We start from the raw sequence: 26,756 nt of genomic DNA, 5'->3' as shown, positions 1-26,756 counted from the left end.
TCTACGATGAGAATGCAGGAGGAATCCTTCTACAGGCAGAAATCCCGTATTCGATGGCTCAAGGAAGGAGATTTAAACACGCATTATTTTCACCACTTTGTTAACAAAAGGCGTGTAACAAATCGAATACTCTCGACTTCAACCGATGAAGGGTCTTTAGTTACTGAACCTCAGGCGGTCAGGGCTCATATTGTGAATCACTTCCAGGATCTACTTAACGGTGCTCCTGCTTCCACTGGGCCCTCTGTTAGCGAGATAGGTATGTTCCTTGGCCGGGTCCTTGATGAGAATCAAAGGAACTTGTTGGCGCTTCCGGTCACAGATGAGGAAATCCGGTCCACACTTTTCTCGCTTGCTAAGGGAAAAGCCCCTGGACCGGACGATTATAATAGTGATTTTTTTAAATCTAGCTTGGAGATCATTGGACCCTCCACTCTTGTAGCAGTAAGAGATTTCTTTGAATCAGGATGCATGCTTAAAGAGATCAATAACACCATTCTCACTCTTGTTCCGAAATCCCCAAACGCTTCAGCTATGTCGGATTTCCGTCCTATTGCTTGTTGCAATACTTTATATAAGTGTATCTCCAAGATCTTGGCTAGGAGGATAGCGCGTGTCCTTCCATCACTAATTGGCCCTGCCCAATCGGCGTTTGTTAAAGGACGAAGGATCAGTGACAATATCTTGATAGCCCAAGAGCTATTTGCGGATTTCCACCACCGGCCTTATCTTTCCAAGTGTGCTATTAAAATGGATTTCCAAAAAGCATATGACACTGTTGACTGGAGCTTCTTAGAAAAGGCTTTATTGGCCTTCAACTTTCCTGTCTCCTTTACCAAGCTGGTGATGGCTTGTGTTACGACAGCTAAATTTTCAGTTTCCATTAATGGGGAATTGCATGGCTACTTTGGGAGCTCTAGGGGCATTCGCCAAGGAGACCCTCTATCGCCTTACCTTTTTATTCTGGTTATGGAGATCTTCTCGGGCATTCTAAAGGCTAAAACTGATATGCCGGATTTCCACTGGTTTTGGCTATGCAAAAAGACCCAGTTATCGCACCTCTTCTTTGCGGATGATGTGCTGCTGTTCTCAGAAGGTCACTTGAGGTCAGTTCAACTGATAAATGAATCTCTCCTCTTGTTCTCTGATTGGTCTGGTTTAAAACCGAATAAGGCGAAAAGCAATATCTTCATCTCGGGAGGGACTCAGGCATTGCATGACCAGCTAATTCAATGCCTCGGGTTTCAGCAGGGTACATTGCCATTTCGTTATCTTGGTGTGCCTATTATCTCAACTAGACTGCGTAAGATGGACTGTAAAGCCTTGATTGATTCTATCACGGCTCGTGCCTGTTCCTGGTCCCAACGCTTTCTTTCCTTTGCTGGTCGCCTACGGCTTATAAAGTCGGTCTTGCATTCCATTCAAGTATCTTGGGCCACCATCTTTTCTCTACCCAAATCAGAGATTGCATAGTATTGAGGCTGTTCTGCGGCAGTTCCTATGGAAAGGCCCTGACCTTGGAGTTGGTGGTGCTAAAGTAGCATGGAAGGCTGTATGCTTACCCAAAGAGGAAGGTGGACTAGGCATCCGGAGACTTGAGGAATACAATAATGCTATGACTTTAAAGCACATTTGGCTTCTTTTCACTGACAAAGAATCGTTGTGGTGTAAATGGGTACACTCTAATTTTTTAAAGAAGGATAATTTCTGGATTGTGTCCAAACCTACCTTCTGTTCCTGGACATGGAAGAAAATCCTTGATATGCGCGCTTCTGCCCAAACTATGTTCCGGTGGAATATTGGAAATGGGCGATCTGTCTCTTTCTGGTTTGACTGCTGGCACAATAGGGGGCCGCTCTACCCTCTCTTTAGCGATGTCGAGATCTACCAGTCGCGCATTCCTCGGGAGACTACAGTACGGTCCTTCTATGAAGGCTCCTGGCAACCATCTAATACCCTGGCCACTATTATGAGTTGGAGGGATGCCACTCTAATCTTTATGGACAGTACGATGGATAACTTCGTTTGGAGTCCATCTAAATCCTTCTCTGTTAATCGTGCTTGGAATCATATCCGAAGGAAATGGCATCCAACCCCTTGGCATTCCTTCATCTGGGACCGACACATAGCTCCTCGTCATGCCTTTCTTCTATGGCTAATATCTCTTAACCGGCTACCTACCTGTGTATTCTCATTACATAATCACAGGGATTGACGATGCCTTGTGCGCTTTTTGTGGTTCTACACCGGACTCAATCAACCACCTTTTCTTTGAATGCGCCTCCACCAGTAGATTGGCTTCTCTTTGGGCGACAAAATGTAATCTACCCTGGCGCAACCGTCCTTGGCAAGATCATATTATGTGGGCGATGCAAGTATGCGGAGGATCCTCGTTTGCTCACCGCATCTCTAGATTTTCCTTTGGGGCTTTATGTCACATTATTTGGACCGAAAGGAACAATACGATCTTCAGGAATAAGAGCGTCTTTATCCCTGGCATGCGTAAGCATCTTTTCAAAGTCGTCAAGGACAAGGCCATCTCTATGGGGAGAGTTGAGGACACATATAGGAATCGCATTCTATAGAGGAAGTGGGACCTACCTCCTTCTATCTTTGGGTAGTCTTCTCCCACTGTCCTAGTGCCCTCTCCAAATGGATTTCCGGAGTTTTGACGTCGCCCTTCCAACTCGCGGCTGGATTGGTTGTCTTTGTTTTTTTATTTCTATTTTCCATGTTCTTAGCCGTCCTCCGGCTTGTTGTATAGTTCTCGCTGGACCCTCTTGACCTTGTATGGACATTACTATGTCCTAATATGGTCATGAGCTGGTTTGGGCTTAGGTTGTACTTGGTGTTGTGAAAAGTTATACATATTCTTACCTTACCAAAAAAAAAAAAAAAAGCCAAAACATGCGTATATTTACGTGCAATACGATAAGACCCGTTCGCGGTCGGAACTGGGCAACTTGTTTCGAAAAAGGTCCTGCTCAAAGTTCTAAAAACACCCGCCATTAGCTCTAAACCTCTTATCATCTCCATCCATCCTTCATTCTGTCACCGGGAAACGCACTGTACAGAGGGCTGTAATTAAGAGCTCCATTACTTCACGTACAATGCCGTTGCGTCAACGCATCACCTAATATCGAGTTCCAACGGGGCGAGTGACTCTCAGAGACAAATTATGAAACAGGTCATGTTCTTGAACGTAATTCGAATATTTGATCGAACTCCTTGTCAAAGTCTTGCCTTTTCAGGGGCGTGATGTCGGTGCCGCGTTTTTTTTTTTGGGCACTTTTGGGATTTGCGCGCTAAGGAGGTATTTCCGTGCAAGGGTCTCTCCCAGACCATACCTCACGTGACAGCAGATGGTAATTTCCTATTTAGTCTAAGTTCTCGATTTTGGAGTCGCCACTAGTAATTATTGGTAAGTTGACTAGAAACCTAATCGGGGTATGGGAGAAATACCATGATTCTACGAACTAGAGATTCTGAGTACGAGGACTTGGTTACACTAATGATCCCGAATCGAGATCCCTAACGTCCTTTCGGTACCTAAGAACGATACGATATCTAACGTGTTACACAAGTTTCCAAGGCTTATCCACTAATCCTATCCATTCTAATTGCGGGGAAAATCAATCAATGATTAAATGTGCAATCAAGGTCAATCAAACCAAACAATCCCAAATTGTCTCTAAAAATCAAAATGCACCCAAAAACATCAAAATCCTAATAAAGCCCTAAAGGCTTATTCATTTCATGATTTGTGTCTTTTTAGAGTTTTAGGATTTTTTAGGGGTTATAACCCATGAATTTGAGATTTTTCTAAAAATGCCACTTAGGCAGTTCCAAAAATTCAAATCACACTTTCCAAGGTTGGCTACAGTATTTTTGGACCATTCTGTAAATTTTTGAAATTTTTGATTTGATTTTTTTTTGAGAATTTCATTAGCCGAGAATTGATTTTTATGTTTTTCTGAAATTTTTTTTATGGATTTTCGAATTTTCCAATTTTTTTTATAGATTTTCTGAATTTTTCATATTTTTTATTTGTATTTTCAGAATTTTCTAGATTTTTATGAATTTTCTAAAAATTTTTGAATTTTTATGAAATTTTCTAATTTTTTGAAATTTTTATGAATTTTCCGAAAATTCCTAATTTTTTTTGGATTTTTCTGATTTTTTTATTTTATTATTATTATTTTTGAATTTTCTCGCCAGGATGGTGAATTGGACCAAACCGGTTCAACCCGGTTCGGCTAGGCCGAACCGGGCCTCGCCGGCGTTGGCGCCGATTACCCCTTCAGGCAAGCACGACGCCAGAAACGGCGCCATTTTTCATTCTGTTCACTAAGGCATTTTATCAAACACTTCATCGCCACGAAGCTGTGTTGAACGTTTTCTAGGCCGCCGATTTGGGTCTATCTCCGACGACCTTCCAATGAGTTCATTGCCATTCTGTTTGGTCTTTTATCAAGTTCATATGTTCCAGTATTGATCTAGCCTTCTAAGTTCATCACCAGAACACCGTCGGCCAGCAAAAAACTGGATTCAAAAACCTTAACTGGCAACCTATTCTAATATAGCTATTCGAGCTCTCAAATCATAACACAGAGCGCCCTAGCCGTCTTAATCGGTCAAAATAAGTCCCAAACCATCAAACAAAGTTTAAGAAGACTGACTTGGGTGGCCATTGGCCACGGGAGACACTCCAGCGAAGGTTCTTCGAGCTCCGGCGAGGTGGTTTTGGTAACGGCCGACTTGGTTTATGCATATTCGACGATCAAAATGCAATCAAACATCACAAATATGATCAGAAATGTTTTTTAGACGTCAAAGGACTCAGAATCATCAAGGAAATCGCATGATCATCCATATTAAACTCAAACTCATTTTCTGGAATTTTGGAAAACCGTGATAGACATCAAACTTTACCCGCTTTGAAAGTGACGAAAATGGAGTTTCCGAACCCAACGATGACTATAAAATGATCTATTGATATCAGTTCTTCAAGCCAGTGGTCGCCGTCTCGCCAGGAAAGGTCTAGACTCGCCGGTCGAGCTCAAGTTTTAGAGCTTCACGACTAGCTCCAGCACAGGCTTTCCAGGTGAGGAGGTTCACCGTCGGAGTCAATTTGCCGACATTTTTCTCGTCGGGATAACGCCGATCACTCGGTCCTGGGAACCTCAACACACCTCTCAAGCTCAAACTCCTTTCTCTCTCTCTAGTTCTCTCTCTCTTTCTCAGTGATTTCGTCGAACACCCTTCCTTCCCGCCCAAAATCCATTACCACCAACCTCCAAATTGGTTGTAACGAATCTCCGATGCCAGCTGGAGATTCTCCAGCTGGTAAACTCGATTTTCACGTGCTATATTAATTAGATTAAGTCAGTGAAGTGGCGGGTTTTAGAAGATATTTTCTGGGTTTATTGCACGTTTTGGGCGAGTCAGGTGAGGAAGAAGGATAGACCCGAGTCGGGTCGGGTTGATCCGGTCGACCCGGTAAGCCCGGTTCAGACTAAAAACTCTAATTGAGGTCAATTTTAACTGAATTTTCAAAATTAAATACTAAAATTGAATTCCACATCACATTATAAACCCAAATATGTGATTTTTCCCAATTTTTGACAAAATCATGTCCAAGATTTTCAAATTTTTGTATTCGGGTTAGTAGGGTTTTGCTCAATTCAATGTCTTAATGATCTGATTAGGCAAAATTAAGGCCAAAATTGAATTATCCACATCTGATTAACCCTAGAAATGATAGTCCTTTGGTTCAACAATTTCGAATTGGACACGATTCCCAATTTGGGCTTAAAATTCCTAATTTCCAATTGAATTTTGGGGATTTCCGATTTCTTTGACAATTTGTGCAATTGGACTGACCATTATGTAATTCAAGGTCCCAAAATCATTTGTTGTGAAGACACTATGACTTAAAAATGACTAGAAAAGATTTAATTGAATTTTTGGTCTAATTCTGGTTTGATTTTACCCAATTTTGGGAAAAACACATGCCCGATTGAGATTTTCCAAAATTGATGATGCATTAGTGAAATTGGATTTAAAAGAAGACTAAGGACTATTTTTATGGAATTTTCTGATTCCATTTGCTATTTTTTTTGATTTTCTCACTCATTTTGACTAAAAGAAATTAAAGAAAAATTCAGGAAAATGCTAAAAAAATCATTTTTCGTTTAGAAATAGGTTTCTATGCTTGGCCAAGATTCCTAGTCCTAATTTTGAGATTTTTGAAAATATGGAAAAAATGAGCTAAAAATCAGGTGTCAACAGTTGCCCCTTATTTGAGATTGAGCTCATTAGAAGTTAATCTCAAAGATAAGGTGACACCTGAATTTTTAGTTGACTCAATGAACAAGATAAAATGGAAATTTCATAACAACTGATTAGGGATCTTGCTTTATGATTCGTGATCTAATCCAAAGGTTTTCTTTTCAGAACACATTTTGAGAGGTTCTTAATGATTAAGGGAGAGAAACTTACCTGTTTGTGAGCGTCTCTTTATTGCTTATCCAAGAGTATGAATTGATGGCGGTGATAATAATGATGATTATTCTGATGTCGTAGTTTAAGGACGAACCCATGAACCATGAACACCTGAGGCTCCTCGCCTGAGGATTTGGAAATTCGCCTAGTGGTTCCTCCCCGGTAGGACTTTAAAATTTGCCTAGTGACTTCTCGTCAGTAGGACTTTGGAAATTGCCTAGTGACTCCTAATCAGTAGGACTTTGGACATTTGCCTAGTGGTTCCTCACTAGTAGGACTTGAGAAATTTGCCTAGTGGTTCCTCACCAGTAGGTCTTTGGAAATTTGCCTAGTGGCTCCTTATCAGTAGGACTTTGGAAATTTACCTAATGGTTCCTCACCAGTAGGACTTTGGAAATTTGCCTAGTGGCTCCTCGCTAGTAGGACTTTGGAAATTTGCCTAGTGGCTCATTGCTAGTAGAACTTTGGAAATTTGCCTAGTGGCTCCTTGCCAGTAGGATTTTGAAAATTGCCTAGTGACTCCTCGTTAGTAGGACTTTGGGAATTTGCCTAGTGACTCCTCGTTAGTAGGACTTTGAGAATTTTCCTAATGGCTCCTCGCCAGTAGGACTTTGGAAATTGCCTAGTGACTCCTTGTCAGTAGGACTTTGGGAATTTTAACAATGTGTACCTGGGTCTTCTCGCCTGAGGTCTTGATGATTCACCTAGTGACTCCTCGGCAGTAGGAATTGAAAAGGCTTCAAACAATGAGTGCCTTGACCATGAGTTATGTGATTTTAAGGTTTCACTAACCTTTGTATGGTTTTTAGTTGACCAAAAACTATTTTGAAAAGTGGTTTTGAAATTAATCAAAAACTGTTTGAAGTATGGGATTTTTTAGCTTACCACAAACTGTTTGAAAACTTGGTTTTAAGTTGACCAAAAACTTTTAAAACATGGTCTGGAAACATGTATTCTTTGCATTAATGCATTTCAAACAATCAAATTTCCTTTCAAGGAATTATTTGAACAAAGTGCTTGCAATCTTTCAAGAAATGCTTGAAATGATCATTTGGAAGACCTTCACTAGAAAGGATTTATCTCAATCTATGAACTTGGTCTTTTCTTCATCTGATTGAAATGGGAATTGTCTGATATCCCTCAATTTTATCTCTCTTAACCAATCCTCAGGTGTTCGGAGATGTTCGCAATGTATACAATCCAATTGATCCGATAAGGTCTTTTAAAAGGTTGTAATGTTGGCTTGGTCAATGGCTATTCAAAGGATAGACATTTTGAGGTCAAGAAAAAGGATTTCATCATAACTTGCTTCAGGTCTACAAGTTATGAACCTCAAGGGCAAGACAAGATATTATTGCATACACTTCTTCGAGCGATAACTTCTTGTCATAAAGTCATGTTTCTTGTCACGCCCCGAACCCGAACGAGCACGCAACATCCCTCTGGGGTTGTCAAGCATGCGACATCCCAGGACTTGTCGCCGACCCAATCGAAACACTAACGAGCAACGCATGCGGAAGAAATCTCGAACTCTCCATACAACATATAAACAACAGGATAGTGGAGAGACAAAGAATACACATTAACAAGATACTTTTATAAACATAACATCGATTACAACACATACATTGCAAGCCTTCTACGAGGCTACTATCTACGAACCGCGCACAACAAAAAGGATTGGGTGGTTGGTAAGCTTAACTCCTCTATAAAAGGGCCACTCAAAAGACGGGGTAACTCGACCGATCCTCAATCCCTGTAGTATCCTGGCAGCGTCTCCGGATCAATCACGGTCGCGGGTCTGAAATGGTTCGGTTATACAACCATGAGAACACTTCTCAATAAGCAACTACCTAAGCCTCGCTTAGGCCAAAGCGTACTTCCGAACAATTCTAAACATGCGATTCAAACAATCGACGTGCCATAAACAATCACAGACGTCCTTACCTCGCCTTGGCGCATACACAAGCCCTGCACGTTAGAATATCGCCATAACATGGCCAATTGCCCATCAAGCATGCGCAAAGCAATTCATGGCATGATCAAGCATAACATGGTTAATAATCCAGACGTGCTCATCAATTAATTCAGGCAAAGCATTCCCCAATGCAAATCGCACTCATTAAGTCCAGATTATTAACGACCCCTCGGGCCACCGAACTCCCGCCGGTCTTCTGGCGTAACCAGGCATCGTCCCGCTACTTCGACGATGGCAACGTCCGGAACCCCCCCCCCCCCCCCTCGGACGGCATTCCACAAAGGAGCATCGATCCGGCCTCCACCGTGATCGGCAACGTCTAGAACCCCCGCCTAGACGGCATCCGAACCCCCGTCGGGCATCGTCTAGAACTCCCGCCTAGACGGAACGTGTCGTGACCATGCACACACCTCAGCAATCATTACCAATTCTTATCTTTGTAAATTAGCCCAATGTCAACTAAATCCGTCAAAACGCCACGATAACACCGAATAATTCTCAAGAGAGAGAAAAACCGAGAATATATAAAATTGGGTCCAAAATGGGCAGTTGCGCAGTGACAGAAATCCATTTGAAATAAATAGTAAAACAATTCGAAAAATTATGAAATTTGGATATGTTGTACAAAACATCCTGATAAACATTTTTTTTATGAAGAACACAAAATCCAGTTCTGTCTAGAACCACCTCTTTTTGTCATCCAAAGTCGGACATAAAATATTTCATTCGGACTGGCCATCCGGATTTAAAAATGCATTTAAAACAGTAACCAAATCTCCTTATAAAGATTTAAAAGTTTTATATGTTATAACCACAAATGTCCCCAACAAGTTTTGTGAAGAAAGTATTTTGAAAATAGGTCTGGAAAAATTTATAAAAATTCGAACAGACCCGAAGGTCGGAGGAACAGTGTTTCCGGCAGACTTATTTCGGTCAAAAGATAGACTTTCGAATGGCCTCAAATGACTTCCAAAAATTCCCAAATTAAATTATGTCAAACTCAAAGATGTTATGAACAACTTTAATGAAGAACACTTCCTCAAATTCAACCCACACAAGTCACAGAAAAAATAGCAAAATCCAGCGATGCAGCAGCAACCTTACCGGAAATCAACCAACATGCACCACCAAGCAAACCAAGCACAACCAGCCACTAAACCAACTATCCACAGCCCTTAAACCATTCCTAACATGTCCATTAGTCACCCCTTAGCGTAGTCAAGGGTTAGGAAGCCACTTACTAAGAATGCTTAAGCAAGAAACCGAACAAAGCCAAGCCAAGCAAGCAGCGGCAGCTCCAGCGGTCGAACGGGTGGCTCGGTGATTTCCGGCGACCTGGACGACGGCGAGCGGTTGCCGGACGGCTGAGGTGGTTGGCTGGTGGAGGCGGACGAAGCTGCTGGTCGGGCATGCAGCAAGAAGAAGCTAAGAAGCAGAACAAGAAGCAGCAAAGCAGCAGCAGCAATAGCGAAGCAACAGCAACCTCAGCGGACAGGCGGCGGCTCACGGCGGAGTCGGGCGGAGATGGGGGCTGAACGGGGACGGGATGGTGGCTGGTTCTAGCGGAAAATGGGCTGGCGTGGTGCTGGAATGGAGAAGTTGCAGCAGAAACAGAAGCAGAAATGGAGAAGAAGAAGCAGCCCGTGAGGGCAGCTTGAGGAATCAGCCAAGCAGAGGTAACGTGGGATCATCATGGGGAGGAATGGGCGGAAGTCAGCAAGGTCAGCAAAGGTCAGAAGCAGAAGATAGCAGCAAGGCAGCAGAAGCAGTATGGTCAGCAGTCAACAGTCAGCAGCAGGGCAGAAACGTGGGGAGCAGAGGAAATCAACGGTCAGCAAAGCAGCATGGTGGAGGTCAGCGGCAACGTGGGTGCAGCGTGGGGCAGCGGAAAGGGGAGAGAGAGAGAGAGAGAGAGAGAGAGAGAGAGAGAGAGAGAGAGAGAGAGAGAGAGAGAGAGAGAGAGAGATACCAAAGTCAATATACCAATCAAGTGCAATCCAAGGGCTCACATATGGTCTTGTTGGGCAAGCTAGATCCAAGGGCCATGAAAATTCCGAATTTCAAAATCAAAGAAAAGACTAGATAGACACTAAATAAAATAAACCAAGTGGGAGCTATACTGATCTAAATCTGCACTCGGTTCAAATTTCATTTTCCGACAAATCCGGGCAATCTCGAGGTTGGCCACGCTTATGTGACGTCGTCCAAATAAATTAGTCGTGACACTTCGAGAAATTCACCATCTAAGTTCGGATTCAAACGACGGTCAATTTCACTCAAATGCGACTTTAGTGTACCTCTGACTAACGGGCGGCTTTTTAGGGTTTACGCATATCGACCTATGGTTACTCAAGTCATGGTGACCTTGATCGTCACCAAAAGTCGACTCATGCTCGAGTTCTTATGTCCACGTACATTTCCCTAGGTAGCCATTCCCTAAAGGTTAGTATCCCGAGAATGATCAGTTCCAGGCGAGATTTAACTATAAGTGCATTGAAGAATATACACATTTCATTTATCCCAAAAGTGGATCAAAATTTAAAATGTCACATTTCTACTCTTAACATCCCAATCTGAAGAGTCTTTGGATAGAGATTGTATTGTTGGTATTGGGTAGGCTCAAAAAAGGCTCATTTGTTTGAATTCAGGATTTTTATGAAATTGGTGATCTTATTGGCATCACCACCCCTTTCCTCTTTTGTTCACTAGGGATCTTTCTTTTTATGAACATCAGAGTCCCCTAAACGTTCATTACGATCTCTTTTCTTTTGCTCATTTTCACTTGTTGTGATCTATGATCTCTCATGATCTTGGCTTTACTTTGTCACGACCTTTTTTATTTTGAGTTTCCTTTTGAATTTCCTTTTCTTTTTCATTTTTCTTGGGCATTCGGCCTTGCTTTTATCGGGCACACTGCTTTTTCATGTCCCCGATTCTTTTGCCTTTGACCTTTTTGAGTTTTAAGGACTCTGTGTCATGCCTTTTGTTTCTTATCTATTCAAAGTGGATCATATGCTCATGCTCCAGTGTGAAGAGATAATCACCAATTTAGGGTTCTGAAATGAATATTCAGGCTCAATTGGGCTTCGCCAAAGGTAATGTGTTTGGGTATAAGAAATGAAGTGCTCTTCTTCCTCTTGGGATTTCTTGAGCTCTCATATGACTTCATATGAAGTTATCACAGAAAGATTGATGCAAGAGTATGCAATAGAATCTTTTTTGATCCTATTCTCCCATGGCTGTCAACCACAAACCTCCTGGTTTGCCTTAATGTGGGGTGGTTCTTAACAGGGTTGTTTTGGAAAAACTTCTCCACTGTTTCGGCTCAAATTTGGTTTGCAAGGGATAAGCATGTGTTTGGGATAGTGAAATGACTGCCTTTCATCATTTCAATCCATGTAATCATTGCGAACATCCCTTATTTCCTTTGGATGAGTTTTTTTTCTCACTCACTTCTTCACTTTGACTTTGAGTGTATGGGGGACGTGTTTGGATACGGCTTACCTTTCATCATTTGAAGGTCTTTCCATTCGATTTGATCCAAACTTTTTCTGTGAAATTTTTCAAAGCCTTTTGTCAAATTATCCCTTTTAGGGAATTTTGATACTTAATGCATTCTCAAAGAAAGCGTGTTTCAAAACTTTTGATTTGAAACATTTCTGAAATATTTTCTTTTCAAAACAATCTGTTTTGTTTTGCTCAGTCTTAGTGTCATTCCGCTTGGGGAAGAAGAAGTTCGATTTTCTCTTAGAAAGGAAACTTCTTTAACACATGCATTCACGATTTAAGGATACCTATTTGATCAACTTACCAAGATTCCTCTTGTTTGCATGTTTTTGCTTTGGTTCCACTCGGAGATTCTTCTTTTGTTGCTCCCTTTTCTTTGTCTCCTGGGTTGAAAAAAACAAAAAGAAAAGCACATTAGGGAATATCGACGGAAAAATTGAATTGGAAGTGATACTTCCCTCTATTATTTGACAACTTCGTTGGGGATCCTGAAACCATCAACTGGTTCGGACTCCTTTTACTTTCTTTTCAGTGCGTAGGTATCTTCTGCTTCGATTATGATGACGTTGATGGCATTCTCTTCGAATAAACTAGGCAGAACAGATTCTTCCTTTGCATGTAAGTCTTCTTCTTGAAATAGCTTGGAAGGTCCAAGAAAAGTTTCTTTGATGTGAATATGATGATAGGAAAGCTCTTTGGCTTTACCCTTCCATACGGATGGATTAATGATGCGATCACCTCGGCTTCCATAGTCCCCATGGTTCTTTCGACCTCAGCTTTGGCCTTCATGGTAATCTTTAGAGCTATCTGGAATATAACCTACTCCGTATTTCATTCTTGTAGCAATCGGAGTGATAGGTTCTTTGATTCCTTGGGATTTCAATCCAAGACCATTGTCGGGAGTAAATCCATACAGGCATAGCACCCTTCCAGACATAATGGATGATGTTGAGAACTCTGGGGATTTTATGATGCAACCGGCAGGGATTTGCACCATTGAGATCATTTCAAAGGAATGATAGCTTGGTTCTTCTTTCACTTCGGGTTCGACATACGGTATTGCACTCTCTTTGTAAGTGGTGAAATCCGTCTCCCCATGTACGGTGATTATCTTGCCATTGATGATGAACCTGACCTTCTGATGGAGACTTGAGGAATAGCACCAGCCATATAAATCCAAGGTCTTCCGAGTAACAAGTTGAAAGTCCTCGGAATGTCCACTACTTGGAAGTCAATTAGGAAAGGCACAGGGCCTATGTTCACCTCGAGCTCGATATCGCCAATAACGTCTTTCTTCATTCCGTCAAATGAGCGCACAGTTACCTTAGAAGGTTTGATGAGCTCTTCGCTAATTCCCAAGCGATGCAGTGTGCTTAGTGGACACAAATTAAGTGCGGAACCATTATCGATCAGCACACGTGATATCTCTTTGCCGCGGCATTTGACGGCAATATATAGAGCCTTATTATGGGAACGTCCGTCGATTGGGAAATCTTCATCGGAGAAGGCAATTTGATCTTTCAGAAGAATAGTGCCAACAAAGTCTTCCAATTGTACTTCAATAATTATCTCCAGGACGTGCACTTCATTAAGAAGCTTCATAAGCACCATTTTATGGCTTTTTGAAGTCTTGAAGAGATCCAACAGAGAAATCTGTGCCGGCATCTTTCTTAACTGTTCAATTACTTCAAATTCGCTTGTCTTCATGACTGAAAGCAATTGTTTGACATCTTCTTCGGTTACTCCTTTCTTTTCATGCTCACCTTCTTTCGGGACATAGCATCTCCCCGATCGGGTTATGGCATCAACTTCTTTAGGAGAGTAATCCCAAGATACACGCTTAGTATCAAACTTTTCTTTTGGAGGGAGAGTGATGATCACAAGCTGTGTTTCTTCTCCTTCAATCTTTAGTTGATCAATAAGAAGATGGATAGTGATTGGTTCGACAGGACCTTCTTCCTCATTATATTTGTCTACCTCATCAAGCTTGATCAGAAATGGTGTAATCATGGATACTATGCTTCTATTGACTTTGTCAACATCCATTCCACTCCAGCCATCAGGTGTGATTATTTCATTCTTGAATGCCCACGGAGGGGGTATATATTTGACACGGTAATTATACCGGCCACTATCTTGACCTAGGAAATTAACAACTTCACATTGTCTTTGTGCTTTGCGAGCAAATCGCCTATCACCTTGGCGAGTCTTTTTCTTCTTTTTCTCTTCTCGATCTTCATTCTCTTCGAGATTTAGTTGGCTGATCAGGTACAATGTCTTCATTTTTAAACGCCCATGGTGGTGGAGTATATTTGACACGGTAATTATATCTACCACTGTCTTGACCGAGTAAGTCTATGGTTTTGCCTTTCTTGGATGATTTCTAGGTGAAATGCCTTTCGCCCTGTCGGACTTTTTCTTTCTCCTTTTCATCCTTATTTGTTTAATCTTGGAGCATTTCCTTATTAGACGGAGCTTTCTCCTTAGGACCGATTTCGTCATCCAAACCACCCCAGCCATCAAGCGCAATTACTTCATTTTTGAATGCCCATGGCGGTGGGATATATTTCACTTGGAAGTTATACCTTTCGGAGTCTTCTCCCAAGTTGTCTACAATCTCACCTTTTAGGAGCTCTTCTTGATGAAAGCGGGCATCTCCTAATCGAGAAGTTTTAATCTTGACTTCATATTCATCTTCATCGTCAGGCTTGATCATTGTTTCTTTATCTTTGATCATGTGTACTGTATTGTGCTCAGGAAGAGGATTTTGATGTACATTTGGCTCGAGCTCTTGGAAGTTCAATATCTTCTTGTCAATGAGCTGTTGAACCTTGTACTTTAGAGTGGGACAATTATCTACATCATGTCCCCTTTATCCCATGTGATAGGTGTAGGTTTTTGATTCATCGTACCAAGGAAATCTTGCAAGATTGTCCCTCGGTACCTCTTTGGCCACCAAATGCCTTTCTAGAAGCATTGGTAATAGCTTTGACAAAGGTCGGGGCAACGGTATGTATTGCTTCACGGGCCTTTTCTTTGGCTCTAACTGGCTCGGGTTTTTCCAAGCAACATTTGATTGCTTTGGAAATGATGCTTGATAAGTATTTGGACTAGACACCATAGCCACTTCTCGGATGGGTTCTTTGTCTTTTCGCCCGGGGTAAAGCCTTCGTGTTGTTGTTTCTTGAGCCTTCTTCTCTTTCGATCCGCATTCAATTCTCTCGCCAACCTTTACCAACATGGTGAATGTTTGACAGCCTGATACATGAAGCTTATCATAGTACTCAATTGGCAATGATTTTAGAAAGAGTTCAATGAGTTCATCTTCACTTATGGCAGGCTTTACTTGCAACAGCTTTCCATCTCTGAGCATAGGCTCTAAACCCTTCATTCTTCCGTTTCTTGGCTCTGACGAGATCTTCTCTAGTCGGGAGTACTTCAATATTAAACTTGTACTAGCGAAGAAATTCTCCCGCCAAATGGTCTCATTCAGTGAAGTCTTCTATGTCGAGGGCGGTGTACCATGCCAGGGCCGCTTCTCTTAAACTATCTTGAAATGTGCTAATAAGAAGTGGCGTGTTATCTGAATATCTCGCCATCTTACGGAGATGATATTTCAAAGGGTTAATATCACCAAAAATCCTAAACTGGTACATGTGTGACAATTTTACCCCGAACTTTTTTTTTTACCATCAAAAACCCCAAACTGGTATACATGTGACAATTTTACCCCGAACATACCCCAAAAAACCCCAAACTGGTATACTTGTAACAATTTTACCCTAAACATATCACAAAAAATCCCAAACTGGTACACATGTGACAATTTTACCCTAAACTAAAATTTTAATATTATCTTTTTATTTTTTCGAATTTTTATTAATTTTTTTGTTTTTTCTTTTCTTTTCTTTTTCTTCATCTTCAACCTCCGGCTCGGTAGCCGGGACCGGCGACCGGCCGGGAGGCGGAAGCCGGCGAGGTCGGCCCCGCGGCCGGGCCGGGTAAGGATCGCCCTTGCAAGCGCCGGGCGAGCGAGGCCCGCCGGATATGGCAAGGGCGACCTCGCCCTGCGCGGGCGAGGGGTTGCCCTCGCGGCGTCGGCAAGGCTAGCCTTCGCTGGGCGGGCGAGGCAACCTCGCCCGAGTCGGCCGAGGACAGCCCCTCGCCCGACTCGTGAGGCGGCCCTCTGCCGCCCAAAGCGAGGCGTGACCCCGCTCGACGCCGGCGAGGGCACCGTCGCTGAGCCGGGCGAGGGCCGACCTCGCCCGGACGGGACGGGCGAGGACGCCTCGCTCGACGCCGGCGAGGTCGAGCTCGCCAAATGGCCGGCGTGGCCGAGCCTCGCCGGCCGCCGGCGTGGCCGACTCGCTCGGGACGGGCGAGACAGCCCTCGCCCGATGCCGGCGAGGTCGAGCCTCGCCGGCCGCCGACGTGGCCGGGCTCGGCCGGGCTTCGCCTCCGGGTCGGTCGTCGGTCCGGCGACCGGCCAGAGGTTGAAGATGAAGAAAAAAAAAGAAAAGGAAAAATAAAAAAATTTGAAAAAATAAAAAATAATATTAAAAACTTATTAGTTCGGGGTAAAATTGTCACAGGTGTACCAGTTTGAGGTTTTTCGTGGTCAAAAAAATAGTTTAGGGTAAATTTGTCACGGGTTTACCAGTTTGGAGTAAAATTGTCACAGGTGTACTAGTTTAGGGTTTTTGGTGGTAAAAAAAATGTTTGGGGTAAAATTGTCACAGGTGTACCAGTTTGGGATTTTTGGTGATAAAAAAAAAAGTTCGGGGTAAAATTGTCACACACGTACCAGTTTAGGGTTTTTGGTGGTATTAACCCTATTTTAAATGGCTTTTGGGACAACCAGTGCCATCATACTTGTTCACGAATTCCATTTTCTTATAATTTTCTCGAACAATAACTTTCGTATATGGCGAGAACTTGTCGAATCTTTGAAGTTCATAACTTTGACTTGCTAGGCATTCTTCAATTTTGGTCAATTTCTTGGCCTCTTCTTCATCTTTTGTTTTGGATGTTGTCTTGGTTAGGTCGTCTTCTTCCAAATTCACTACCTCAGGCGTAGTCTTTAGAGGGTTCTTTCGAACTGGTTCTTGATTTCTGACTGGGTCTTCAATCGGTGTTTCAGTAGCGTTTGAAGTTCCCACATTTGGAGTAGTAGGATAAGATCCTTGAGATGCGAGAATAAAAGCCTTCATTTCTGCCATCATGGCAGCCATCTGGGTCATTTGGTTCTCAGCCTCAGCTAGTCGAGTATGAGTTTCTTATTCCACCATTCTTATGTGCAAGCGAGTTCGAGGTCTTTTACCTTCCGTTGTTAAACAACCTGCTTCACAAAAAGACCCATTGTTAGCATAGTGAAAGAATCATGAAACCCTACATTCTTTTAATTGTATGATTTCTTATGATTAACAAGGATAAGATATTTTATGCAAGCCTTATTCTTGCATGGAATTTCTTATCAATATTCTTCTCAAGTGATCATACAATTCAAAAAATTGTAATCCATGGTGATTTTTTTTTGCGAAATGTACTTTGAAACTTCATCAAGCAATTGTTTCAATTTTGAAGATTCATATTACAACGCTTTACATCAAAATAGGGGAACACTAGCTTAAACAAGTCTAGGCTTCTTGCTAGCTAAGGTAGCTTTAGCCTCTTCATATTCCTTAGCTCGTGTCTCCCATTCTTCCACGTCGATTACAACCTCTTCGGGAACATACAGCTCTACACCTGGCGTGCTTGGCACAATGTGCTTTAGGACATATGGCTCATCGAAATGGGTTGTAACACTCAAGGGTACATGTGACATCCCTGATTTCGGGCCTAGGAAGCCGAGGGCTGGTAATAAATGGATGAGCGGGTAATTCGAGTCGAGGGTCGGTAATGGAATGGACAGTTTGATCGGAACGAGTGTACTGAGGGTTGGTCATGGTTCGATCAAAAGATTGTCCATGAATTGGCCTAGGGATAGACAGTGGAATGACTCCCTGACTACGCAAATGATTAGAGTAATATGACAGTGGAGTGACCCTTCGACCATAAGGGCCGTTAGTGGAACGGTCCGGGATAACTGTGGATTAGTCCGGTGTAGGCAAGTGTCGATCGCGGGTGATACCGCACGGCCATGTGTTAATCCCGGATGACCATGAGTTAATTCCGGGGTGCTGGATTCCACGAGGCTACATGACAACTGAGGGTCGACTATGGGTCGTTGATACTCGAATGTGGCTCGATCACGAATCGGCCACAGATCGTTGCGTTGAGTCGGGTAGACCATGGACGAGACATGTGCCAGGCCATGTGCCTAGTGGCTTAGTCGTGGCCCGAGCAAAATTGCTGGTCGCGACGGCCAAGGCCATGTGCCCGGTCATGACCGGCCATCGTGCCCGGCGCCCGTGCCACGGACCGGCTACGTGCCCGGGCCGTGTGCCGGCCATTGTGCAGCCTCACCCTTGTGCCATGTGTTGTGCCCATAAGATCTGGTTCCGATCCCGTCCCGTGCCCAAGAAATATGGTCATGAGTCGTGCATCGTGCCATTCACGGGCTATTGCGCGTGTTTGGCCATGAACCGACCCCTCGCTCGTATGACCCGACATGGTGCTCGGCACGTTGCCCGTGCGGTCCGGCGCAGCGCCCGTGCGGCCCGCCGCAGCGCCCGTGCGGCCTGGTCTCACGCTCGGCCATGTGCCCGTGTGGCCCGGCGACGTACCCGGCCATTTGCCCGGTCAGGCCTGGCCATGCGTCCAGCCACCCGAGAAGCCCAATTTGGCCTAGTTTGGCTTAGATTTTGTAGGGCTATGTTTGGTCACTTGTGAGAGCTTTTGCACACTAAACCTCATTTTAAATGGGATTATTAGAATTATTTATCGCGAGAAAACCCTCGGAACTTATGAGAATTAATATGATGCAGGGTTGCGACTATAGTACCGTTTAGCCAATTTCGGGTAAATCGATTGGCCCGAGAGATTTTTGAGTGGAACCAACAAGCTTGTAGGCACCCCACGGTTTAGATTTTGGCTGAAGAAAAGAGGCAAAAAGGGTTGGCTTGGTCAAAGGTGCAATTATTGCTCTTAAGCCTTCATTATTGGACCCCCATGAGGTGTCCCCCTTCCATTATTGTGCAAGCTGAGTTGTGCCTCCATTATGGCTCATTGAAGGCACCTTGGTGACTCATTGGCCACTAATAATAGAGCCTAAGGCAAGGCCAATAATTGGCCAAGCCAAGGAAGGGCCGAAGAAGGCCATTCGGCCAAGGGGGAAAGAGGGAGAGAGAGAGAGTAGCCGAGAGGGAGAGAGAGAGAGAGAGGGCCAATGAGGTGAAGATAAGCTTGGCCCCTTCATCATTTCCTTTAGCCTTTGTCCATTAATGGTATTAAATGCATGCCATCATAACATTTGACTTAGAGGCCCTCCATTATTGGTTTAGTTCTAGGGTTTTCTAGGGTTTTCTAAGAGTTCTATAAATAGCAAGACATTTCCCCCATTCTCTTTCTTCTCACGCCAACCTCACCATCATCTTCTTCTCCCTTTTGTTTCTTGTTTTTCTCACCCTTTTGGCCCGAGAAGCTCACGCCCAAACAAATCCCGAACCGGCCTGTATTTCTTCTTGTTTCTACCCAAGAGCCCACGATTTGGCCTTTGTAGGCCTAGGCTTGCTCGGCCAAGCAAGAAGGAAGCAAGGAGAAAGCCCGAAATTTCCCGAGCTCACCCGTCTCTAGCCCGTTCGGTAGTTTTGTTAGTTGTTGAGTAAGTGAATTCCCTAATATCGGAAAACAAGTTGCGATACGTTGTAACATGGGTTGCTTGGCCTATTTTCTTGGTTTCATGGTTGTTCGTTCTTTCTCGACTAACGATGTTCACATGTGATACTCACGTTTGATGTTTGTTTTTGTTGGTTTCGTAGCATGACTTTGCTATTTGAATTGCCATCGATGCCGGTACGGTAGGAGTTGACTTGTGTGAACGACGATTGTTTCGTCCTCGCTTGATATTAGAGTTTTTACTTACTGAGTCCCCTGACTCACTCCCGTTGTTTTTCCTCTTTTGAGGTCCGTGATATGGCAACTCCTCCTACCTGATTCGAAAACCCAGTAGAAATGCGAGCCGAACTCCTCACTGTGATCGACGCCTGGGAGAATCACGCTTACTGTCAAATCACAACTTATGTGATGGTCGACGAAGGCCGTGATGAGTTAGTCCCTCACCCGTACGAGGCGTGGTACCGCCTAGCGAACGGAGAATGGGTTGGACCCCTTCGCGGGTTGAACGGGCCATTTGGAGGACCGGGCGGGTCGGCTTCGGGGCAAACCGGGGGGTGGAGCATGAGATGGCTAGCCGGACGAGGAGCGGGAGGAGCGAGAGGAACGAGAAGCTATAGCGAAGCTAGGAACCCAAGCCAAGTTTTGTTTGTTCGATAGTGGCTTGTGTCGGAACCGCCCTTAGAATGGGCATGTAAAATATGTACGTGGCTTGTAAGGGCCCGTAAAGAAGGGCTCGACATAAATAAGCACGTATTGTGTAGATATAACGTGTAACGTGCGTGGTTTGTTTATCTCGTTTATCGTTTATTTGCTTCTGCGTGCGCATTTGATTATTTAAAATAAACGGGACGAACTAATATATTTTCGCGAGTCACTGGTCCGTTCGGGTCATGTTCGGTCACTAAGTATCGATCGTGATTCCGAGTCAGGACGTGACAGTGTGGGGTATCGTTTGTTTTGGTATCAGAGCAGGTTTTCCCTCCAGTAGGTGCAGTTCGTGGTGACTTGTGATTGGACGATTTGACAAGGGCAGGGAGTGGCGCCGGGGCCATATGACCTGAACATTGAGCTGGCGCCAGGGTCATGAATGTTTGAACATTGTGCGGCCTCTACGGAGGTGGCGTTGGGGCAATAATACCTGATCATTGTACGGCTTCTAACCGAGGTGGCACCAGGGCAGGTAGCCTGATCATTGTGCGGCCTCCGGAAAGAAGTGGCGCCGGGGTATATATACCACCTGATCATTGAGCGGCTTCTGAAAAGAAGTGGCGCTGGGGTGAAAGGCCTGATCATTGAGCGGCTCCTGGCAGGCTTCTAGGATGGCTAAAGAACGAGAATTGTCGAACTGTGCACCGAAATGTGGAAAACGGATCTAAAAACCAAGCGGAAATAAAGACTCGAAGTGATAAGGTGCGCTCAAGTTGGGGTAGTTAGCCAGAAACACCTCGTGTATGTGATTGTGTCTGTGCACCTGATTGATTGGTAAGTAGGCCTTTGATTATTAAGTTTTTGATTGCTGACATGTTCTTACGTTGTAGAAAGCCTTAGTAGATTACAACGGCAGTATGAGTGCTTAGGACCCGGCCTCGACCTCGAAAGGAAAGTCAAAGCAAGATCCCCAAATAGACGGAATTCTGCAGGTTCTTGCAACCGTAGGAGATTTACTGGGACAACAAGTGCAGCAATAAGTACATCAACGACTGCCTAATGCTGAGAATGCAGTGACAAATGGAAATGGGAATGGTGACCGTACGATGCATGGACTGGTCGAGCAGTTCTTGAAGCTGCGACCCCCGAAATTTGTTGGAACTAGAGATCCTGAAGAGGCGAAATCCTGAATCGATGAATTACGAAAGCATTTGAACTTTTGCGATGTTCCGAGGAAGATAAAGTCACCTTAGCGACCTATCAACCTGCAAGGGAATACCAACTATTAGTGGAAGGCGACTAAGGAAACCGTATTCCTAGGAAATGCTGCTATGAATTGGAATGCTTTCGTTGAGGCATTCAACGGGAAGTATTTTTCCGAGTATGCTCATGATCGGAAGATGAAAGAATTTCTGCAACTCCAAAGAGGGAAATATGATAGTGGACCGAGATGAAGCAAGGTTCGCTCGCTTATCGAGGTACTCCCCGAGACTTATTGAAAATCCGGTTGACAAGGCAAAACGATTTCGTGATGGTCTCAAACCTGACATTCGGAGTCAGTTAGTGCCTCTGAACTTGAAAGATTATAATGAGTTATATGAACGAGCTCAACTGATCGAGAAAGATTTACTGGAGAGGGTCCCTTCGACAAGACCGTATTATTCTACTCCCCGAATGGATCAACGTTCGGGCAAGAGGTCAATGACAAGGGGAAAACGTCCCTTTATTTCCAACAAGAAGCGGAATTTCCAGCAGCCAGCCAATGTTTCTGGCAATACTTGTTCTATTTGCGGAAGACAGCATGGCGATGCCCCATGCCCCATTCGTACGGGAGCATGCTTCGGGTGTGGCCAACAAGGTCACATGGTCAGGGACTGTCCGCAACGACGACAGAATAGACCTTCACAGCAAAGACAGGTGACAACATCAACTGGAGTTTAACCTCGTGCTAACAACGGCGATCGTCCCCCGGTACAAGGACGAATATATGCACTTACTCAAGAGGATGTTGAAAACTCCGACGCAGTGATCACATGTACGGTTTTCCTCAATAATCGTGCTGCATATGCGTTAATTGATACTGGGGCTACACATTCATTCGTATCTAGCCAATTTGTACGTTTGGCCAAAATTGAGATGAAACCGTTAGAAAATGCACTTAGTGTTTCTACTCCGATGAAAAATGAAGTGCAGACTACCCTAAGATGTCAAGGGTGTAAGATAATTATAGGCGGACTAGCGGATATTATAAATCTAGCGGTACTGGCCATGTATGATTTTGATGTTATCATTGGTATGGATTGGCTTAGTAAATAGCGAGCCAACATAGATCGTTATAGCAAGGTGATTCGGTTTCATCTACCCAATCGCCTTTGCTATACATTTGTGGGAATTGGAGGAGGACCTTCTCGCTCCTCCGATTTCTCGCTTTAGAAGCAACCCGACCCCATTGCGTAAAGGTTGTCAAGGATTTCTGGCAACAATAGAAAATACAGCAAAGGAAGACGAACTAAAGTTAGAAGATATTCTGGTAGTACAAGAATTTTCGGATGTTTTTCCAAAGGAATTGTCAGGTCTACCTCCGGAACGGGAAGTAGAATTTGCTATTGAAGTAGTTCCTGGAACGGACCCTATTTCCAAAGCTCCCTATAGGATGGCTTTAACCGAGTTGAAAGAACTCAAAATCCAACTGCAGGAGTTACTTGATAAGGGCTTCATCCGTCCAAGTGCATCTCCCTGGGGTGCACCAATATTGTTCGTGAAAAAGAAAGACGGATCGCTACGACTTTGTATCGACTATCGACAGTTAAATCAAGTTACTATAAAATATAAGTACCCACTGCCGAGAATCGATGATTTATTTGATCAACTCCAAGGAGCATCCATGTTTTCCAAGATCGATTTAAGATCGGGATATCATCAGCTAAGAATCAAGAAGGAAGATATTCCGAAGACGGCATTCCGAACCCGATATGGCCACTATGAATTCACAGTTATGCCATTCGATTTGACGAATGCTCCAGCGGCTTTTATGGACCTGATGAACCGAGTATTCAAGCCATACTTGGATCATTTCGTCACATCTTTATTGATGACATCCTGGTATACTCAAGAATTCGGCTGAACATGAACAACATCCGAGATCCGTGCTTCGTACGCTCAGTGGAACACGCACTTTATGCAAAATTCAGCAAGTGTGAGTTCGGCTATCTCGTGTGGTATTTCTCGACTACGTAATCTCGGGAGACGGCATATCAGTGGATCCATCCAAAATTGAAGCGGTAATTAATTGGCCAAGACCAACGACCATCACCGAAGTTTGAAGTTTCTTGGGTTTGGCAGGATATTACGTAAGATTCGTGGAACAATTCTCTAGCATCGCTATCCCCTTAACGCGATTACTAAAGAAGGAAACAAAGTTCGAATGGATCGACAAATGTGAGCGAAGCTTCCAAGAATTGAAACGAAGGCCGACGATCGCTCTTGTTCGACTATACCTAAAGGACCGGGAGGATTTGAAATATACAAATGGCACCCTCTTACAAAGGGCTAGAGGCTTGTATATTGATGCGAGATGGCAAAGTGGTGGCCTATGCCTCGAGACAATTGAGGCCATACGAATTGAATTATCCAACTCATGATCTGGAACTTGCTGCAATCATGTTTGCCTTGAAAATTTGGCGACACTACTTATATGGGGAGCAATTTGTTATCTATACGGATCATCAAAGCTTGAAATATTTGTTTTCCCAGAAGGAGCTGAATATGGGCAACGACATTGGATGGAACTTCTCAAAGATTACGACTGCGAGATATTGTACCATCATGGCAAAGCAAACAAAGTTGCCGATGCTCTTAGTCGAAAATCAGCCATCGCCTATTTGATGGTCAAGGAATGGACCTTACTTGAGGAAGCTCGGGATTTGGACTTTAAGCTGGAAGTTGGACATCATCAGAATTTATTAGCTGCTCTTAGAATCGAACCGGACATCATATTGAAAATCAAGACGTTACAACAAACAGACCTAGAGATTCGGAAAGTCCCAAGGAGATAGCGAGGAAAAGAAGAAATCCAATTTTCATGTGATCGATGTGAGAATCTTGAAGTTTAATGGGCATTTATGCGTGCCAAAGGATGAACAACTCAAGGAAGAAATTTTAACGGAAGCTCACAAGAGCAATTACAGTATCCATATAGGCAGTACCAAAATGTACCAGAATTTGCGACAACATTTCTAGTGGAATGGCATGAAGATGGACATAGCCAAACATGTGGCTAAGTATTTGACGCGGTCGACAAATCAAGGGTCAACATTGCAAGCCTGGCGGATTATTGCAATCGTTGGAAATTCCGAATGGAAGTGGGAACACATTACAATGGACTTCGTAATGGGATTACCGAGAAGTCAAAGAGGATATGATTCCATATGGGTAATTATTGATCGACTGACAAAATTAGCCCATTTTCTTCCAATAAGAAAGGACCTTCCACTGGAAGGTTATGCCGAGTTATATGTTCGTCATATTGTACGACTACATAGAGTGTGACATTCTCTGAAATCCGGCCCACTTGGAATTTATGAAATGAATGGTTTATGGACGTACTTGTAGTTAGATCTCGCTCGGAATTGCTCACTCTGGGAATACTAACTGCTTGGGGAAAGGCTAACTAGGGATCTAAATTCGCGCGACCAAAGAACTCGATCGTGAACCGACTTTCGACCATGAAAATTGTCGAGGTGACATTTTGAGCCAATGTAGGTCGATCCAAGGATAGCTAGGGATCAGTTCGCCATTGTCATACGAGTAGATCGCAGGTGATACCGCTTGACCATGAAATGAATTGACGAATGACCCTAAACCTATACCAAACGATCGTGCCCGTCAGAACTAGCGATCGATCCTCGCGATTAAGTGACAACCGAGGTCATCACGACCCAAGTGAACTTGAACGTGGCTTGATTCAGTATCGGCCACGGGTCAAAAGTGCGAATTTCACCAAAAGCCACCCCCGTTAGTCTAAGAAACGCTCATGTTACGTTATTTAGAACTTAGTCATTAAATTGAGACCAAGTTGGGCATTGAAAATTTAGAAAGTCATGACAGATCATTTGGACGACGTTACCATTAGCCTGATCAACCTTAGAATTGTCCGAATCTTTCAGAAAAATCGAATTTCGGCGAGAAATGGAAAATGACCATTTTACCCCTGGAAGTTTGTTAAGGCCAAGTGTAATTGGGGAAGGGCATTTTGGTCATTTCGCCCTAGTATTAGAAATAGAAATTTTTGGACAATTTTGCCCTTGTGAATTTTGTGAAATTTCAACTTTGCCCCTGGATATTTTGGCCAGGGTTAATCCGGACCGTCGATCTTAGAATAAGATCGAATCTTGACAGATTGATTGGATTTTAGAGAAGAGAGCATGATGGTCTTTTGGCACCTCAATAATTAACCTTGGACTATTTAGTCCAAACTCTTTCTCTCTCACTCATTTCTCTCCCTCTCTCTCAAGAAACCCCCACCGACCGATCGCCTCCCCTTTGGCCGCACCACCGCTGTGGCAGCCACGTCCGCCTGTCGCGCCGTCCGATCACCGAGGCCGTACCCTCGCCACTCTCTCGTCGCTGTCTCTCTCTCTCCTCCCCTTTCCGTGGCCGTGGCATTCGTACGAGCAAGCCAACCGTCCCACCATCACAAGACGGCAGGCTCCCACCGCCGTGAGCCGCCGCTCTCCCACTCGCCGCTCACCTCACCGTCTCTCTCTCCCTTGCTTGTCCCCATCGAATCACCATCATCTTCATCTTGTCCTATTCAGCTGTAGTCCAGTACCACTAGAGCCAGCCGCCGCTGCCAGCACTTCGCCGCTAGCTGCCATTGTCAGCGTGGCACCGATCGACCACCACTTTTCACTACTAGCCGAGCTAGCCTAGAGTTCGGGTAAGTTGCCCCCTAAATCCTATTTAGGATGTCGGATATCGGTAGACATGATTAAGGGCTGAACGGACTTAATTAGGGGCTGTTTTGGCTAGATTAGTAGGCTGTTTAGGGCTGAATTTGTGGCTGTTCGAGGACCGATTGGTATTGGCTGAATTGAGGTTGAATTGGGGATGTTTGGGGCTAAATTGATGCCTAATTGAATGCTGGAAATTGGGACCCGTATTGACGAGCTATATGGTTGGTTCGATTTAAGGGCAAATGGTGTCGGTTTGGTGCGATGTATAGTGGCTGGATTGTGGCACTATTTATAACTTGAAATGAGTGTGGAAATGCTGAAATTGTACTCATAACGTGGCTGTGATTGTGGGCCCGTTAGCGGCCTTGTATGTTCGTTGAATTGTGACT

General features: G+C 43.9%; 1 pseudogene; it reads left to right on the top strand.

Moving 5' to 3' along the window:
• The first annotated feature begins 10,028 nt into the window (after window positions 1-10,028).
• Window positions 10,029-26,756, top strand: part of LOC130134808 (transcription termination factor MTERF8, chloroplastic-like) — a 54,390-nt pseudogene continuing 37,662 nt past the window's right edge.

Source organism: Syzygium oleosum, unplaced genomic scaffold (assembly GCF_021117445.2).
Source record: "Syzygium oleosum isolate NSW1041296 unplaced genomic scaffold, Sole_v2.1 Sole_v2.24, whole genome shotgun sequence".
In the NCBI taxonomy this organism is placed as follows: Eukaryota; Viridiplantae; Streptophyta; class Magnoliopsida; order Myrtales; family Myrtaceae; genus Syzygium; species Syzygium oleosum.
Note: the sequence above shows the minus strand (reverse complement) of the source record. Positions and strands in the feature narration are given on the sequence as shown.